The sequence below is a fragment of the Emydura macquarii genome, unplaced genomic scaffold (assembly GCF_026122565.2).
Source record: "Emydura macquarii macquarii isolate MOO-44397 ecotype Brisbane River unplaced genomic scaffold, CSIRO-AGI_Emac_v2 contig_1253, whole genome shotgun sequence".
Taxonomy (NCBI): Eukaryota; Metazoa; Chordata; order Testudines; family Chelidae; genus Emydura; species Emydura macquarii.
The window spans coordinates 22,846,821-22,867,187 of NW_027131390.1; the positions used below are offsets into that span (position 1 = coordinate 22,846,821).

The 20,367-nt window shown below is 44.8% G+C and overlaps 1 protein-coding gene and 1 long non-coding RNA gene across 3 annotated transcripts in view; both read left to right on the plus strand.

The window, feature by feature from the left end:
* The window catches only part of LOC137153959 (uncharacterized), a 33,793-nt gene extending 13,909 nt beyond the window's left edge, over positions 1-19,884 (plus strand). The window contains exons 3-4 of one of the 2 annotated variants that reach the window (XR_010919979.1): positions 5,826-5,945; positions 19,594-19,884. This is a non-coding gene — a long non-coding RNA (uncharacterized lncRNA). The remainder of the gene's footprint in view (positions 1-5,825; positions 5,946-19,593) is intronic. The other variant, XR_010919978.1, reaches the window with a different exon arrangement.
* NALF2 (NALCN channel auxiliary factor 2) overlaps positions 1-20,367 on the plus strand; it is a 67,442-nt gene that overhangs the window by 20,268 nt on the left and 26,807 nt on the right.

The window sequence follows — 20,367 nt, forward strand, 5'->3', positions numbered from 1 at the left end:
ATAATGAAAAGACTCCATCTGCACAAAGGCACCTTGTCTATGTACATCGCATAACAGGAGAGCTGGACAGTCATCAGCTGGGGCCAGTCGGCCCATTGATGCTATGGGCCAGCTCTTCACGTGCTTTAAATTGGCATATGAAGCTCGGCCACTTTACACTGGCTGCAAATTTAATCCCTTGCATTTGCTTTTGGCCTCCTACCTAGCTGGGGCAGTGACTCTCACTGAACCTCAGTTCACCTGCAATCATCTGATGTTGCTTTCTGAAAGTGGCACTAAGACGCTGCCTGTGCCCTGCCTTAGTCTCCAAGGGCTCAGCACAATTTTTTTTGACCTTTAGTTAGAGAGAACTCTGCTAGATTGACAACTTTTGTTGGGCCTAACAACTGTCCCTTTACTCTACTCAGTAAAACAAGGCCTTAACATGATCTCCACTTTCAGGTACTAGTAGAATAGCTCTTGATTTTCTTCATCCTTTATTTTAAACCAGGGGAGCTCAGTCTTTGCCCAGCTAAAGGACCCTCATTAGAAACTGGTCAGGAGTTCCAGGGCCAACCTTAAATTGTATAAAATAGAGCAAACTACCACTACCTCCTTCTTCAATCTAGCAGCCGGTGGAGTCTTCAGGTCCAGCATGATTGGCGCACAATCCACCTGTCCAAGCAAAGATGAGGGTGGCAAATGTGGCATTGTAGAGTCCCGTAGGCCACACTTCCTGTGTCCCTACCATAAACTAAAATGTAAAACTACGTTAAAATAATACTCCTATGTTCACCAAATACTGTGCAGCCAGTTTGCCTGAATTCTTTGGGCCCAAATTTCTCAAACCGCAGCTAAGGAGAGGATTCCTCTGAGAGAATACGCTGAATTCCCAGAAGTGGCAGCATCCAGTGTCCACCTGTGTGCCTATCTCTCACATGCCTGTCACCATGGTATCTGGGTGCACTGCATATGCATACAATAGATTTCAGGAATTATATTTGTAACCCTCAGTTGTAATCCTCTCTGAGATGTCTCCCGATGAGAATTTAAGGGGGCCTCATATCTGGAACCATCAGTCATTGGGAATGGAATCTTTTTATTTACAACCTAGAGCAATGTTTAAACATATGACTGTGGCTGCTGCTGAGCTGGATTTGCCAGTGAGGAGGGGAACAGAATCCATGGAGCAGCAAACAGAGTTCCAACGTGAGTCAGGGTGCAATATTTCAGTGGCTAATGATTTCTTTTGGATAGCGTCCAATGGTCCTGACAGGTTGTAGGCAGTTTGTAGGAGCCAATAAACTCAGCCTACAGTGTCAGTCTCAGCAAACTACATTTAAAGTGACCTCTGCAGCGGATATCCTGCAGCCACAGACATCCCCTCTCTCAGCTCATCACCCGTGTCCTGCTTTGCCCATCTTTCCTCTGCACCCTGCTGTCCCACGCCCCTTATTCTCCCTCACTGATGTAAAATGCCATCAGTTGTCTGTCTCGCTACATCAGCGCAGAGGGGCTGCAGTCGGAGACCTGCACTGATGCTGTATAAACTTCATCGTTTAGTGTTTTCATCTTTTTAGTCTCCTAAGAGTCCTGGGATTGAGGCGGTGTCAGATGGAGGGAAGAGTTGGGACAGTGGCCTCATGTCTCATGGGCCCATCACTGGACTACCTATGCCTTCTCCTTTCTCTGTTCCTTCTCCAGTTGGTAAAGGCTGGACTTGAATTTGGGAGCCCATTACAATATAGGGGGCCCAGTCTGGCTTCACACCCACAGCCTGCACACTCAACAAGGATCCAGCTTGTTGACTTTCTTTTTTTTTCTTCTTCCACTTCTTTTAAACCATTTGTGTGGAAGGAGGACAGTAGGGCAAGGATGCTGTCCCTCCCAGTTCTCGTGTCTACACTGAATCCCACAAGTGATTCCGGGACTGGCTGAAGAGGGCAGTGACCCTGACAAGAGCAATCTCTACAGTCCCACCACAGTCACCTGGCCCTTCTCAATCACCATGTCAAGCTCTTCAGATAGGAAGCTGCCTGACAGATAACGTGCTGAGCCAGTAATTAGCCAGTACTGGAATGGCAGGGGGAGTGGGTCTGAAGGAGGAGGTTGAGTGGGAAAAGAGGGAGAGTCTGAGTGCAATGGCTGTCAAGCCTGTGGGTAAGTGCTGCAGTATGAGCAGGAGGCTACACACACCAGGGAGCAGACCTGGGTGCACAGCAGAAGAGCAGGATGAATGGGGCTGTGCATTGCTGCACAGGGCTTGCGTGTAATGGTGGCAGAGCAGGAAGGGCTGGGTATAGTGTCAGTGCATAGCAGTTCATGATGTTCATAGTAATGATCATTTGCTCCTATCTTTAATATGAACTAGTAGTGGAGTGAATGGTTGTGCGTGGCCCACAGCTGTGGGTGGGGGGGTAATATCTCTGGGACTAGGGAAATGCTCATAGCTATGGGCAAGGGGGTTGCTTGGCCTCTAGCTATGGGGCATTGTCTTGCACAGCACACAGCTGGGAGAGGGTGGTCTCACACAGCTGGGGAGATGAGGCTTGTCGCTGTGGGGAGGAGACAGTGTTGCACAGCCTGTAGTTGGTAGGCAGGTGTCACACTGCCCACGGCACAGAAGGATGGTCTTACCCACTTTTAGGAAGTTGAGCATGTCTGGGTCTTTTTGCTGGTGCCCCATATGGGCTGTCAAGAATCTGTACATAGCTAGATACAGTTATTGGTAGGGCCCTACCAATTCATGGCTGTGAAAAACACATCCCAGACTATGTAATTGGCTTTTTCCCCATGAAGTCTGCTCTCCCGCATGCTGCTGGGAGCTCCCCAGCTGGGGGCCCCAGCTGTCATTCCTAGTCAGGCTGCAGAAAATGGAAGTCACCTCCAGCTGCAGGAACCTACAGGGTTGCTGCCCAGTCCTGGAGCTTCCTGCAGCAGGGGGAAGTACCGGAGGTGGGTCTGATCTCCCCTGTACTGCTGTGAGCACCCCAGCAGGGAGCCCCTAACTGCTAGCCCCAGCCAGGCTGGGGTGCACCCAGCAGCACAGGGGAGCCCAGACTCGCGTCCCTGCTGCCGTCAGAGCACACCTACAACAGGTTTGTGCGCCCCCGCCCCCCGCAGCCCATTTTGGTTGGGGGACCCCCATGGTTACAACACTATGAAAATTCAGATGAAAACCTCTGAAATCATGAAATTGACCAACTTTCAAATCCTATGGCCATAATATTGACTAGAGGCTGCAGGAGGTAAATTGTGCATGCTCCCATCCCTGTGGTTGCTCTGGACGGCTTCAGCTCCTAGTGTAATTTAGAGCAGCTTGTAATGGCCAGATACCCTTCCATAACATGCACCTGACATCCCTGAGCACAGGAGAATCCTTAGCTATCAGAGCAGAGCAAAGGCAGATGGCATGGTCCAGAATCTGGGCCAGTGTTTCCCAGACTTGTGGTCATCATGATCCACTATTTCCTCGCCCAACAAAGCTCCCATATATCCACCTCTAAAACATCCACTGCATCCTAACCTCATTGTAAACTGGGGTCTCGTGCCTTCCCGTATGGTTGGCTCCACACCTTTATGGGACTCTGAGGGGTTCATCATTAGTGATGGTTGAACCTCAAAAGGTTCAGTTCAGGATAGCTTTACCCAAGCTTAACGGATCTCTCCAGATCTCTTGGGCCTGCATATCTAGACTAAAGACTTCAAAGAGGCTTCTCTAGAATCTTCCCATGTCTACACAAGTTATGGGGGTGTACAGCTGCCAACTTTGTATATCACTTGGCTACTTGTGTTGGCACTGTGTCTCCTCACCACAAGTGGTTGCATGGAAGGAAAATACCATCCCAGTGTGCCCCATGTCACCATCTGGCACAATCCCTTGTGGGACACTTTTTTGCAGTGTTTTGTGGGATACCAGTAATTTGTCTGGAGGTTTCTCAAAATGAGGGGTCAGGTTTCCTCAATGTCACTTGTCCCATCCCATAATTTTGCACCATTTATAAAACTCCCACAGTCCAATACACTGAATTTTGGTCTCTGCCATTCTGGATGGTCTGGATTCTGCAGAGCTCAACACAATTCTCATGACTATTGTTAATACAGGATGCACAATTCTACTACAATTGGCTATATGAGGAGGAAGAAGAGGGGACTTCAATAACTCTTGGTGGTGAACGCAGAGAATAAAAGTGCCAGATGGCTGGTGGAATTCACAGAGCAGCTTCCCATAGTGGATCACATTTCTGGACCCAAGAAACAAGCACTTATTGATGGGATCACACCCTAGTGTGAGTCTGGGATGATGGACTTCTGGATGCAAAGGCCACATTCCTGGATCTGCATGCCAAGCTCCCTCCAGCACAGGGCACCAGAATGAGAGCTACATTGACATTGGAAAAACAAGTGGTAGTCCCACTCTGGATTATTGCAATGCCAAATTGCTATTGGGCCATGGGAAATCATTTAGGAGTTGGAAAATCGACAGCGGCAGGTCACTGTCATGCAAGTGTGTAGGGCCATCAGTTGTCTCTGGCTATACAGGCCTGTGACTCTTGGAAATGTGCAGGCCATAGTGGATGGATTTGCATCAGTGGGGTTCCCAAACTGCAGTGGGGCAATAGATGCTTATCCCTATTTTGCCACCACCTTATTTTGCCACAGAGTACAGCAAAAAAAAGAGCTACTTTTCTATGGTTATGCAAGAACTAGTGGATCACTGGGGCACTTCTGTTATTGACGTGGGCTGGCCACGGAAGACAAATGATGCTCTCATCTTTAAGAACACACAACTCTTCCAAAAGTTGCAAGCAGGGACATTCTTCCCCAACCTTTGCATTCCCATCAGGGATATTGCTATGCCAGTAGTGATTCTGGGGGACCCAGCCTACCTCTCGGTCCCCTGGCTCATGAAGCTGTACGATGGCCACCTCAACAGCATCAAAGAAAGATTCAGCTACCAGTTCAGCAGGAGTAGGATGACTGAATGTGCTTTTGGTAGACTGAAAGGTTATTGGCTCCATTTACTGACTAGATAGGATTTCAGCAAGGTCAACATCACATTGTTAGAGCTGCATGCTGTGTATCTGTGAGGGAAAAGAGGGAACAGCTACCAGGAGGGTGCAGGGATGGGGTGGACTGGCTGACCACTAAATTTGAACGGTTGGCAACAAATGCTATTAAAAGAGCTCACAATGGATCTGTAGGCCTTAAAAGAGCATTTTAACAGTCGGCCCACAGTAGTGTTGTGATACTTGTATAAAGTATGTGCCTTCATGTGTACAGAGCTTAAAATAGGGTAGGTTGACTCCCATTATGAATTCTGTAATGCAGCAATTCTGCTTGGTGTAAACTACTAAATATACTGTTTCCAAAAATAGAACTTAATTGTGTGAAAAGAAACCAGAAAAAAGTGCATTTACACATGCTAAAACCACTTCAGCAGCACTGTAAGAGTGTGACCCACCCTCTGTTCACTTGGGTTTCTGGTCATGTTAATATCATAAAAACCTATTACAATGCTTGTCATGTTACAAATCATGCAGCGTATTGTGGCTGGTCCTGTGGCTTTCACAGGTCGGTGTAGGCATAGTTATGGCTCTCCTTGTTTTTACCCCTGACCTGGAGTGGGGGGGGGAATGGCTTATACCATCCTGCCACCTGTTATGTCAGGGTATAGAAAGCATCAGCCATGGAGTTTTCAATGGATTGGAAAGGCTGCTGCATCTGGAGTCTTTGGGAGTGTAGCTTGACAGAAATCTGCAATGTTGAGTTTGTTGCCTGAGCAAACCCATAATGTCCTAAGGCACTTCCTGATGCACCTCTTGGTCCCTTTCCTTCTCCTGCAGCCACTGCTTTCTCCATTCTTGGTTCTCCTCCCTGATCTTGGTCATTTAGCCCCTCCAAGCCCTGTGTTCATGATCAGCAGCTGTTTGAGGACGGGAGGATCTCACAGAACATCCTTCCAGGTACTCTTCTTTCTTTGCGTGAAGCAAAAAGGGTAGAGGGGGCATCTCTAAAGGGCACCACACCAAAGGCTGCTTATTCAAACAGAAAGGTACAGCTCTAGATTTAGTCACAATAGAAAGGGAAAGAAGTCTCAAAACTCTTACATTATTCCCACAGGTACCTTTAATAAGAAATGCTAATCCTCACTTTAACTTTGGAGCATACTGGTACAGCTGTGCTCTGAGGCCCAAGCCCTGGTGAGTACAGCTGGGAAGGCAGGGAGCATGGTCTGTCCCCTGACAGTGTGTTTAGATACTGGGTACCCCTGGGTATGAGTATAGGGAAAGTGCAGTGAATATTGTCAATATTTTCAGACAGTGGTGACTGTAGCTGACATATCACTTCTAGGGTGACCGACACCGAGAACTCAGCTGCTCTCGGTGTCCTGAAGCCACCTGGGCTCACATGCTACTAGCCCAGTTATTGCAATAGTGTCAGCAGAGTGGCACTCATCAGAGTGGCATGGGAAAGAAAGGAGCGTGTCATTCCTGTTCCAAAGAGTAGTGCAGAGTATCTCCATGAAAAGTTTCACTGAGATTGTTTTTTGAATAGGGATGTCCCTATTGAGCAGAATACTCTGCATGGGGAAAATGGGGGGAGTCCCCTACCTAGCCCATCAAGTCAAAGAATGGAAAAGCAAATGCAGCCTCTACCTCTTCCTTCTATTTCTGTCTGAGCATAGGATGCAGAACTGATGTGGACTAGGTAATTCAGAGTACCATATTATTTCCTAACATTTTAAGAGTAGAGAAAGATTCACTCTAAACACATGGATGGAGTGGCTGCCATTTTTAAATGGGGCAGAAGGACAGCGGGGAGGAAGAGGAGGCTTTCAGGGAACAAAGGCTTTTTTCTGATTTTTTTTAAAAACTTTATAAGGAATAATGCATGCATACATATATTCAAGCTCCCTTTTCCCCCTCCTTCATCAGGTTCATCTATGCTTCCCTGGTGGGACATGTTTGACTCCAGTGGAGGTTCAAACAGGTCTTGACTCACTGCATGGTTTGCATTCTGGCTCGTTTCCCCCAGCTGAACTCCATCTCACTCCCATTAGTGTGCACTGCAGGGGTTTTTCCATCAGGCTGCTGCAAAGTGTCCACAGTTGTACGCAGTCCATTCCAAATATGGCGTGCAGTTTTGTTGTAGACAGACATGGCTGTTCCTTAGTTGGGTTTGCAAGCCCTTTCCCCCACCAGGCCAAGGAGATCCATGACTTCTTTCCTGCACCAGGCAGGGAAGTGTCTAATAGCTCTGTGTGCACTGAGCCAGCATAGTCAGATGCACAACAATGCCCAAAAGCTCACCTACTAGCCCAATCAGTAAAAGACATTTCAAGAACATACTAGAGACTTAAAAGGGGGTTGGGGGGAGAAGTGGGCTGGCTTCTGGTGACTGTGACCCTTGGGCAGTGGAGGTTAAAATTGACCACTGGTGTGGAGAGGGGCATTGTGGTACAGCTGCTGGAGGACTATTAAGCTCCATACAGGTAATACAGTGTCTACACTCACTGCATTGATGGAGGTAGGTTGAGTGTGACTCTGCATTATTCAGAGACGTGGATTATTGCATTGCTGTAATGGGATGCTTACATCGGTGGGAAACAAATTTAGTTATAGACGCATTCACCACTAGATAGGTCGACCTAAGTCAAGTCGTTTCTAACTTTGTAGTGTAGATCAGGACTGAGAGATGCCATGAGAACAACCTACAGCATTTCAGAACATCCACTTTCAATTGTGTCCTAAACCCATAAAATGGGTTCCAGGGACTCAGTTCTAGCTCTAGAAATGGTCTAGGGGGCTTCTTTCCTTTCCTGAAAGAGTTGGCCTAGCCATATGGCCCTGGCCATCTACAGAGTTCTCGCCACCATTTGGACTCTGATTGCTGATTGGCTCTGACATCAGGACTGTGGACCAAATACCAAAGAGGCAGGTAGATAAGGATCTAGACTGGGCTGCAAGTGGCTGTCCCTGCTGTCACTCAGAGGCCATTAGGATGCAACTCATGCCTGGTGTTGCACGGAAAGCTAAATTCAGCTGTCATTTGAAGGGCAGTGATTCAAGGACAGCTAATCTGTGAATGAGACACAGGCTGGCTGGGTAAGCAACATCCATCCCTCTATAGTGGATGTAGCCCTAGCTCCACCCTCCCCCGCCTAGCTGCCAGCTTACTGGTGAGACCAGCAGCATGCAATATTGGAACTCAGCCAATTAAAAAAAGGATGAGAGCTTGACAGGTGAGACAAAACAAGCTATTCCAGGCCATGCTCATTCAGCCCAGCAGCGATGTGGTGTGGAGTCCAGCAATAGGTCTACTATGGAAAGAACCTGGTATCATTCCTAGTGTCCATTGCTTTTTCTTTTCTCTGTATTTTCTTTTCTCTTTTTATTCTGCCTGCATTGATAGCATGTGGGCATGCCTCTAAAGAAGCTGTGGAGATGTTGTATGGAGGAGAAGTGCTGTGTGTGTAAAACCCTGCATGGGTGAGATACTGTTTGCTGGCTCAGACTTCCAAGTTACAATTCTTTCTTTAGAAAGTGCTATCTTGCTGCTGCTCTAACTAATCAGGTTCTGTCTCTTGTCTTTTAAAAAAAAAACAAACAAAAAAAACAAACCTTGTGTGTCTGGTTTAATATTTCAGTGTCCCTGTTGCAAGAAGGCTGTATAGGGAAGAAAAGAGGGATCACTGCCATGTGCTCTGCCCCCAGGGAATAAGAATCAAGCATTTAGCATCTCAGCTGACATCTTACCCCTGCAATGGAAACAACAAAGCTTCTCAGGGAGGAGGAATGGGACGGTAGTTCTAGTAAAAACTCCCTCCACACTGGAAGAGCAGTGTGCTTCATCCCTGCCCTGGAAGGGACCGTCCCTGGGGACGGGGAGAGAATCAGTCCCGATGGCCCATTCAAGCCTTAGTCTTTCCACTGAGGCTACCAGTAAGGAGACTGCTTAGCAGAGAGCCTGACCCACTGTCTCCCCTGATCTGCTCTCTGAACATGGATGAACAGCAAGCTGGGGGGCTTCACCAGCTAATCAAACATGAAGCAATATGTGTATTATCAAACATACCCAACCACCCACTGATCTAATACCTCAAAGATTAATTTACCACATGAGGAGGGGAAGTCTCGGCTCCATCTGTGGGGAGAATGGTGTCTCTTTCCTAAATCCTGGTGCTGAGGATGTGGGTGGCAGCCATTGCTTTGTCTAGTGAAGAGCACCTCTTCGTAAAAGAGGTGGCAGAGTCAATATTTAAATTTATTTCCACTATTACCAAATACCAGGATGGAGGGAATAAATGGAGCATCCTCTTCTTAGGGGCAAATCCTCCCCCCTTGCACAGCTCTGCAAAGGCCAAAGATCAGTGGGAAGGCCCTAGTTCTCTGGGATACTTCTTAAGATCACGCTCTTGTGGAATGGATGCGGAGGTGGAGGGGGGGAAGAAAGCTATGGCCAATATGCTATTGGCTGAACATGGGACAATCTACTGCTGAGGGACCACTAGCTATGCATCAATCAAGCCAAGAAATTACTTCTTAATTGGTAGTGTCCACCATGACATCTGACAGCACTCACAGGCTGAAATCGACAAATTTTGCCTACAAATTACTAAATTAAGGGATTCTGTCACTTTAATCCATGGGGAATGGTGAGTTTCTGCACATGAGGATGAGTTAGCAACAGATGTAGCAGCCTTTAAAGTTGTTTTCACCATGGTTATTAAGGAAAATGCCATGCTGTCAAGGAAATGGGAAGACTTGGAAAGCCTCTTCCAAGGCCAAATTCTCCACTGATGTAAACTGGTGCAGCTCCACTGACATTAACAGCATGGTGCCAATTTACACAAGCAGAGGTTTGCCCCTAGGATTCAAATCTGGGGTGGGAGGAGGAGCAAGGAGCTAAAGAACTCTGAGCATTTATGCTGCTACTGCAATTGCTAGGTTTTTCCAGCTTGTCCTTGATACCCCATTTGGCCTTCCTCTTCCAGACACTCACCAAAGGTTTGTGTCCAGATAGAAGATCAGGATAGTCTTAACACCAAAGGAGAAGCACTGTGAAATCATAACCTTTTTCTATATTGATTTTAAATAGAGTTTAACCCTGAAAAACTTTTCTGTCTGTCTGGTTTTGTTTTGCTTTGTTTTTGTGAATGCACATTTCCAGGAATTTCTAGTTCTGTGCAGCTTAGATGATAGTTTTGCTTCTGTGGAGGATTATTTTGTTCAAATTAGCCATAAGTGGCAGCATCCTAAATAGAAAATTCCATATGCTTTTGGAAAGTATTCTACAATGGTCAGCAGATTCTTTCTGATAGAGAATTTGGATGAAGAACAGCTTAAGGAACTAAGATTTCTCAGCCAAGCTGTAGGAGAATATCCCTTCTGGGTTGATATCTAATTGTTTAATGTATGACAGCAGAACCTCACTTATAATCATCACTTGGGGATGTATTATGCTTGGAAGTTAAGTCATTTAAGACTGATAAGATAAGGCCTAGTATTGGGCTTAGATATTTTTCCAGTGGATCACGATAATTAGGCTCTGCAGAAATAAACATTTTTTTCAGGTTCTTTCCTGATGACTCAGACTGTAGACTTTGACTCTCCCTTTAGGATGAGAGGTTTCTAATTCTTTTAGAGGAAAATTTTGAAGCAGTCAATGCCCTGATTTTCAGAGGAATGGAGCAGCCACACAACTTCCAGTATAGTCAACGGGAATTGTGGGTGCTCAGTTCCAGGTTGTTTGCATCTGGTGATGGTCAAGTGTTTCCCACTGCTAGGAGTTTGTTGCTTGTCACAGAAGACTGCTCAGATTTAGACTGAGCAATTTGCCTCCATGCTAGTAATCAATTCTCAAGTGAACAAGTGAACAAACAGTTTCTCTGTTTGAGTCTTGGATGATAAATCCCACCAAGCATCCAGAGTTGCTGGACAATTGGCAGACCATGACCTCATCTTCATAGTCCTGCTTCTCTTCGCTTGTGAAAATGAATGGGGAATTGCAGGGACAGACCGATTGGCAAGGTCTGCCTTTGGGAGGGAGGGCAGGAAGTTAGCCTCTCTGAAAGAGGTGACTGATTGTTTTTTCAGCAAGACTCTCTCTTGTTACTGGAAATCTGTCCAATTGTTACCACTCTTCACAAATTCCGTTGGAGGGGAATGTTATTAAGGAGATGTGTGGTGCAGCATCCTCAGCAATACCTCAGATCTTTGATCACTGTCAACTTAGTTTTAGGCGTAGATACAGTGCAGAATATTCATGGATGGTTTTGGTTGGTCTCCCCTTGGCAAAGAATGTAGGTCAGGTGTCCATGTATATTATTTTAAATTGGTCAGCTGCTTTCCATTTGGTTGAGCATGAGTTGTTACTGACATGTCAAGAGCAACTGATCTACTCATGCCAGTGGTTGTAAAGTGTCTCCTCTTTTCTTTCTGAGAAACCTCAAAGGTAGTCTTAATCAGTTCCAGGGGTTCCACTCTATCATCCCTCCTGTTCAAATGTATCTGAGGAAGGAAACGTGGTCTATGGTGTCTTCAGTATGCCCAAGAAACCCTGCTCTGCATTTCTGTTCCTTCTAACCCAGATGAGTGTCTTACCAAGCCTTCAGCAGAGAATGGATTTGTAAAAGAGCTAACTGATTGGAGGACTTGTACATACTACCACTTATGGTGCTCAGGGGTGTGAATAAGCCACCCCACGAGTGACATAAATTACGCTGACCTAAGTGTCAGTGTGGACAAGCCTATGTCGGTAAGAGACTTCTCTTCTTCTCTTGCTGATATAGAAGAAAACAGTCTTCACTTCTGTTTGGGTGGGCAAGGAAAAGACCTTTATTACAAGGTAATTACCTGGGGCTTCAGCTGAACTGCGCCCCCGATTTGCGTCGCATGAGGGTTTTTATACAGGACTTATTACCAAGTCATTGTTATACAGCAAACTGCAGTAAGCATGCGTAATACAAAGAAGAATTAACGGTGAGTTGCATAAACAGTGTCACGCATACAGCTGCACAAGGAACTTCCCGTATTTGGTTACATTGCCGTATTTGGTTACAAAAGAAGGCATGCACATAGCTTATTGCTAAATTGGAAAAATACAACTTCAGCCAAAAGAGAGACAGTTTACTATCTTATTTAGCTTGAGAGAAAACTCGCCCCCCCCCCCCCCCCCCCCCCCCCCCGCCGCCTAGTTGACCATGCTTATCGATTAACATATTCCTAACTTCCTCTTGGCTTTCAGCTAGATGCTCAAACTGTCTTTGTGACAAACTTCATGTTTCCACCCTGACATAGCTACCACCTCTCAAGGATGTGGTTTTATTATGCCAACGGGAGAGCTCTCTCCCATCTGCATAGAGCGTCTGCACCAGATGCGCTGCAGCAGCACAGCTGTGCTGCTATAGTGCCTCTAGTGTAGATTAGTCCTAAGACTCCATCTAGATAAAACGAAAGGTATAACTGGGGAAGCAACTGGAAGAAGTGGTGGATATTCTATTAGCTCCCTTTTATTGAATGACTGTTCCTGCCATATTTTACTCATGCGCATAGCTTCATCTGCTTCTGGTTCTCCTGGTAGCTCCAGTTAACAAAAATGCTGTTTATCATTTGTCCTTGGCAAAGAGGTTGCATCCTCTCCAGTCTGAACCCTACCCCCACTATCCAGATCTAGATCACTGCACTTTACAGGAAGCTGGACTGTAAGACCACTTTGGAAACTGCTTAATTAGCAGGCAGGCAGCAGTGTCTCACACAAGATGCACATGACTCCAGTGTTCCATGAGGCTGATGTTGATGCCTACCATCAAATTCCAGGTGAAGTTTAAATGCTTTGGTCTATAAATCATTTGAATCTTCACTATTTGTGAAACTGCCTTAATCCTTACCTAATATTTCAGTTAGGTTCAGCCCAGCGTTCCCAAAAATCCCTGTGCAATATGCCCTAAAATTAATAAATTCCAGCTCTGCCAGTCCTGTGGAGGGGTGGGGTGAGAGAGTCAAGGGTCCCTTATTGAGAATGCACCTCCACCAGTACTTCAGCTGATTGCAACAGCTGCTGTCTAACACAAGACGAAATGTGGTCTTTGAGGTACACAGGATCTAAGGTATCTAGAGCTTTATAGGTTGCAATGAAAGCTGGTTGAGTGATGTGGAAAATATATATGAGAATGTGTGTGTAAAATCCAGCCATATGATTTGGCCATATTTGTGCCTCTTTCTGTTAATTTTCCAACGAGTATTTGGAATTCCAGTCTCTGTACAAATGTTCGTGGGTGAGATATTCGTAAAAATCCTTGCATTTGCATGCAAACAGTGACCATTATTCTCTGTTCGTTTGTTACTTAGTAGTTGTCATTCGTTATTCTCTAGTTAAAAGTTTGTCATCAAATCAGGGAACAGAAACAAAACCATGTGACTTAGATGACAAAAAGAATATGAAATAACTAGTGCTCAATTTGAAGCTAATCTTTAGGCTGTAGTTCAGACAAATGATTCCACATAACCAAGAGATTAGAGACAATTCCCTGCAGGTCCCCATATAGTTTGAGAATAGAAAATAGAACCAACATCACTTGTTACAAATAGTTTGCCCAGCTCAGGTTAAAACCAGTGTCTTTAATTGCGCCCAGAAACAATTTGACAGCCAGTGTTAGACTTTGGAACATTCCTCTTGCTGCAGGAAGCACAGAGGAAACAGGAAGCCAGATTCTGCACTAGATAAAATTTCTGAGTGGTCTTCAGGTATAAAGCACATCATTGAAACCAACACTTCCAGCCCCATCATTTCTGTAGCTCTTCTCATAATTTCCTAATCTGTTAACCTCTGGTACTGAGGGGTCCAGAAATGAATGCAGAATTCAGTGCTATACGGAGAAGGAGGTTCCCAGGCAACTATCTGATGTCTCTATGTACAGAGCACTGGCTAATGTTCCCCTGCCATATAGCACTGCATCGTCCAAATCAGGCATTCCATATTCAGTTTGATATCCACTATCAGTCTTAATTCCCTTTTGACACTACTGCTTTCCAGCTGCCTCCATCCCACTATATATATGTATTTCAGATCCAACCTTCTACATCCTGAAGTTGCGCTCCAAGCCCACTTTTTCCATATCATTCCTCAAAGAACCAGTGCAGAAGAAAAATCCCCCAATGTACTCCAAAGCAGAAGCCAATGATTAACCCAAGACTAGCTTGAAGAATTGACTTTCTGGAGAGTCCTTGTTCTCACTGAAATGTTTTTACTGCAGCTAGGTTCTGTAGTGGCAAGCACCTTAGAAATTATTTTTACCAGCTCGATTAGCTGCATTTTCTCAAGATGAATCTCCTTTATTTCCTGCCCATATACCTTAGCCTCCCTGAGTTCCTTTATATCACTTCTCTGTCCCGGCTGGTGTTCACACCACCTCACTATTCAGTATCATCAGCAAATGTAATTAACATGCTGTTTACCTCCTCTTTTAAATAATTAAGGAAGGTGTTTAAAATTAGACCCAGTATCCATCTCTGGTATCTCCCCAGATTTCTTTCCCTCAATGGGATATAGCACCATTTATCATTATTCAAAATAATTAATGGCTGCATGGTGCTTTGGAACTGTAAATCTCTGTATAAAGTGCTAGTATTATGAGAGATGGAAAAGACCTGTGAGTTCATCCACCCTACCTCCCAGACGATTGCCAGGATTGTTCCTGAATGTACATTTACTCATGTTCGGTCTATTCTAGTTTTTAAAATGTCCCTAGGTTTCCACTCCTTGTCCCCTCTTCTTCCCCCCCTCCCCTCGTGTGGACAGCCTCTGTTGTAAAGTCATAGTGTGTTCACATTAAGTTTAAACCACAGAGTAACAATTATCAACCAGTTTTCAGTGTTTGTCCGGTTTGAATCAATGTATATCAAATGCTCTCTCTCACTCACACACAAAATATCAATATAATCTGACCTGGTTCCCCATTATGAGTGTCTGGGCTCACTTTGGTAACCACTCTTAATCACTTAAACAGACTGTGAGAAGTTGCAGGAGGATCTCACAAAACTGAGTGACTAGGTAAAAATGGCAATTAATGTTGATGTGATTATTTTTCCCCATTGCAAAATAATGCATAACTATCCATGCCCAATAATGGGCTCTAAATTAGCTGTTACCACCCACGAAAGATCTTGGAGTCACTGTGAACAATTCTCTGAACTTCCCTTCAATGTGCAGCAATGGTCAAAAAGGCTAACAGTACATTAGCAACTCTTAGGAAAAGGATAGACAAGAGACAGGAATATCATAATGCACTATATAAATCCCTGGTGTGCCCACACTTTGAATACTATGACCCAGTCCTGGTCTTGCCATCTCAAAAAGGATGTAGTGAAGTGGGAAAGGTTCAGAAAAGGGAAACAAAGATAATCAAGGATATTGAAAGACTTCTATAGGAGTAGAAACCAAAAAATTAGGGCTGTTCATTTTAGAAAAAAAAGATGACGAACAGGGCATCTGATAGAGGTCTATAAAATCATGAATAGGGTGGACAAAGTGAACAGAGAAGTGTTATTTGCCCTTCCCCCAATACAAAAGCCAGGGGTCACCCAATGAAATGAATAGGCATCAGGTTCAATACAAATAAGAGGAAGTACTTTTTCACACAACTAACCAGTGGAACTCATTGCCATGAGAGGTTGTGATAGCCAAAAGTTTAACTAGATTCAGAAAATAACCGGATAAATTCATGGAGCATAGGTCCATCAATGGCTATTAGCCAAGATGTACAGGGTCACAACCACATGCTCAGGGTGACCCTAAACCTCTGACTACCACAAGACGGGTGAATTGTTACATAATTGCCCTGTCCTGTACACTCTCACTGAAGCTCTAATACAGGCCCTGGTCAGAGACCAGAAACTGAGAGGATGGACCACGACTGATCTATTATGGCAGCTCTTATGTTCCTAAGTCAGGGGAAGGGATTTGTCAAGGGGAGTCATCCCCGTGCCATGGTATGTCTGGGGTGTGTCTGCCAGACTCTCCATAATTTGCTGCAGCTGGAGGGATCTGATTCATTTCTGTTCTTTTCACTGCTTTATTGGGGCAATTTCCCCCTTTGCCTGGAGACAGGGAGCACCAGCTCCAGCCTCAGCCCTTCCCTGAGCTCTTGGCACAGAAAAGGCTTCCCCTCTAGCCTCTGCAGAGGAGCCCATCTCTCCTGCATGTTCATGTGCAGTCTCTGGTAGGGAGATGCTGGCCTGGGAATCTCACTTCCTGCTGGTCACCATGGAAACGGAGGGATACTGGATTCCTCCTAACCTCTCATTCTCTTAGTCTGCAGCCCCTGTGAGTGTTAAGGGTCCCCATGGAAGGATGTTCCCAAGCTGTGCTCAGCAAGGGGTTAAAATGAGATGCCAAACCAGTTCTGGCTCTGACATTGCCCAGATCTGAGCCTGTTACTTCTATCAGCAGAAGTAACGACTTCTATTTCACAAATGCTTAGCACATTACCAACTTCCCTGCACTCACTGTTAAACTGAGCAGCCTTCAAACGCAAAATGTATGATGCCTGAAAGTCCAGCTACTACACCCCTTTACCCATAGCTGAGTGGAAGAGGGGATCTGTCTATATCTTTCAGTCTGTCTGTTTTGGTGTCTGAGGAGTGGGCCACCTCACAGCACCGCCCAGGGGCCTCAGGACAGCCCTACACACAACCTTTCACTTCAGTTTCCCTTCTTGGATCCCCAGATAAACTCCCACAGAAGGTTTTTCCAGTCCAATCACAACAGTCCTCTTTAGGATCTGATTTATTACATTAAAATTCAAAACTAAACACAAGTTTTGCCTTCAGCTGGGTACAGCGTAAATTCCTCTGGTCTGGTCAGAATCCCTCCTGCCTTAGCAAACTATTCTCAGCCCTTCCTTGTCTCAAGGGCATCTTTCTTCCACCTTCTGAGCTTCCCCCTTATTGCAGCCACTTTCTGCTCTTTTTCAGAAATTGTTTGATTCCTCTCATGTGGGTAATCAGGGTTGGCTTGGCACCTAGGCTCTAGCCAAAGGGCAAACCAGCCTCTTAGCATCTATATAGCACCAATCACCATAGTATCCAGGGACTGTACTAGCAAGATGGGATGCTATCCTTTCCTTGACATGCTGCACTAAGGAACTGGAAAAATGTCAGAAGCTGCTTCCTTCATCTATATTCAGCTAAAATAAAGCATCCTTGGGACAAAAGGCAGCTCAGAAGCTGCTCCTAGGGGCTGTGGATTGTGGTAAACATGGATAAATAGCTTCAAGTTATGCCTATTCATAAAGGACCTGATCATGCAAGGCATCATGTGCCTGCCACTATATTAACTATAGTGCCAGCGGGGTGTTCTCAGCAGCTCATAGGATCAGGTCCTACCTTTCCATGTCCCCAAGACAATGAGTGCTCTGAAGGCAGCTCCTCATATTGCTCTGCAGTAAACCCTGTAGAATATAGGTATTGCCACAGTGGATTATGCTAGCAGTCTGTCTTGTTGTATGTCCTATGAAGTGGCCAATACCAGTTGCTTCAGAAAAAGATAGAAGACTTCCCTATCCATAAGGAAAGCGACTTTCTAAACCCTATCAGCTAGTGCCTGACTTATGCCTGTGGCACAAGAGTCTGTCCTTTATTTTTATTATCTAATATAACTGGATACTCTCATCCATATAAATTCTTGATCCACTTTTGAATCCTGTTAAGCTCTTGGCCTCAATGATATCTAATGGAAGTGAGTTCTTCAAACAGTTTCAATAGATTGGAGAGACCTGATTTTTCCTTTACAGAAATCCTGCTGGTTTGACACTATCATGTTCATCTAGACTTTTCATAAATGTCTTTTAATTGTTTCAGCCGTTTTACCTGGTACTGAAGTAAGGCTCACTGATAACTTCCTAGTGTGTGTGTGGGTGTGTGTGTGTGTGTGTGTGGGTGTGGGGGGGGGGGTGTTGTTTCATTAAAAAACAATGATAGCTATGCATTTGCTACTCTCTGGTCCTTTGATACAGTGTGAGAGATTGAAATGGCTCAACTGCTAACAAAAACATGCATTCTTAAGTTTCTTCAGAACTCTTGGATATGCACCCTCAGGACCAGAGATATTCCATTGTCACCTCAATCTGGAAGTGTCTTTAGTAGCTGAAAAGAGATGGTGATTTCCCAACATCCTCTGTGGTGTAAATTGATGCAAAGAAATAATTTAGTTTCTCAGCAGCATCCTTATCCTCCTTAATTGCCCTCTGGTATCCAATAGACCCACTGATTCTCTTCACAGGCTTTCTGCTTCTGAAGTACTTAAAAATATTACTTGCTTTTATGATGTTGGCAAATTGCTCTTCAAATTCCCTGAGGTCCTTTTGTAATCTCGGTCTTGCATATTATCTGTCATCGTTTATGTTCCTTTCTGTTGCTGAAGTGGAGCTGGATTTCTGTTTGGCTCTAATAACCATACTGCTGTTTTAACCATACTGATTGTTCCCTTGACATTCTGTTACTTTTTTCTGTTGAGGGGTCTACATGCCTTTTGTGATTCTGTTATGGTTGCTTATGTAGCCTCTATGCTGGGGCTAAATATTTTCCTTACCTCTGACTTCAGAGTCTTTCTGCCTAAGTGCCCTCATGGTTTTGGAAATCCCCTTCTGTAAAGTTTGGCATTTATAGTACTTGGTTTTGGTATGATCCCTTTCCCAAGGGTATCTAATTTGCTTTATTTTAGGGTCATTGTTATTTAATGGTTAACAGAGTTACTCTATGAATCAACTGCATGTTACTTGGGACTAAATCAAGCAGTCATGTGCTCTAGTAGTGACAGTTCTGAGAGGCAATTGTTTAAAGTATTGGAAAATTGCATTTCTAAACCTTGTCCTCACAAGACACTTGACGGTTTATATGCAGATAGCTAAGGCCATTCATCCATTATTACTGTTTTGTTAGATTTTATTGCTTCTTTGATATCTTTCAACACTGGACACTCACTATCCCTTTCCCACTCAGAGGTTAGCTGTGTAACCCTGCTAATATATTTGCATTCTTATGACTTGGAATGTGTATCCATTCAGCTTCCCCTGCATAGTGCTCCCACCCAGCATGCTATCTCATAAGATGGTGGCATCTTTTAGGTATAGTGCTGCCTCTATGACCTAATCTGCCCTTCCTAATTGCTGGCCCTTGGGCCAGCTGATGCTGTGAATGCTGTAGAGGCAGCAAACAGATCCTATTGCTCTGTGTTCTAAAAGCTGGCAGAACCAGGGGTGCTTAGAAATCAGGGTGAGTGAAGAGAACAGTTAACTAAAGTGTTGCTACTGCCTCACTTTGTAGCTATACTTTAAACTGTCCTTTGGACCTCAGCCTAGGAAGCATTTGACATCCCTGTTGTGAAGGAGATCCTATCTCATCCTTCTCAGCTGGAAGGAGAATGGCCACAATACAGGGCATTTGAGTAGGAGTAAGAATTCAGGAGGATTATCATGGCTCTGAGACAAACCCAGGGGGCTCATCTTTCCTTAAAAACTAAAAGCAAAAGCTCAGTTACTATTATTGTGCTGTAAATATCAGAGGAAATTCAACTAATTTTTAAATACTCAAATAAGTTTTATTTTATTTGCAGACCCAGAACCAATGCCTGGTACATGAATCCTTTTGACCAACAGAAAAAGCAACACCAGTTTGTGAGAGGTTCCCTGTTCCCCAATCTATGGTGCTAAGTTTTGATTTGCAAAAGGAAAGAATTGACCCAGAGCAAATAACTGTGATCTGGGAAGCAGGTTAGGTGCAGAACCCTACAGCATGGTCATCCGTGCATAGTCCTAAGCGTTCCCCAGCACAGATCTAAATCTAGCATGTGACTTAAGTCTTGCTGTGTCTTAATAAATAAGCCTGCTAACTACAATGGCTTTGCCACAGGCGTGTGCTAGTCGGCTTTCTGTGCTCCATTCCCATCTGACTGTGGCCCACTGATACAGGCACAAAGTGAGAGGAGTGTGGTTGTGCAGAGTGTGCAGTCAACTCCTAGACATATAAGGCTTGCAGGTGTGGGGAGTGAAAATAAGACCGGTGCAAATCCTCAGGGGATTCCCCTGCTCCTAATTCCTGTCCCCTTGTGCCCAGTAGCAGGCCCTCTTGGGAGGGAGGGAATGAATGCATAGATTACAGCAGTTCTAGGTTCTGAGGGAAGAGCAAGAGTGCGAACTGTGCTGCAATTCAGTCCAGAAGGGAGTGAGTGACAGACAATCCCAGAACATGTTAAACAAAAGCTCCCACATACACTTTATGAATTAATTTCAATCAGATGCTTATTGTATGTTACCTAAAATACCAGCTGACTGGTCACAACACTTATTAAGATGAACCTACTTGTAACAGTGACATCTCTTCCTTTCTT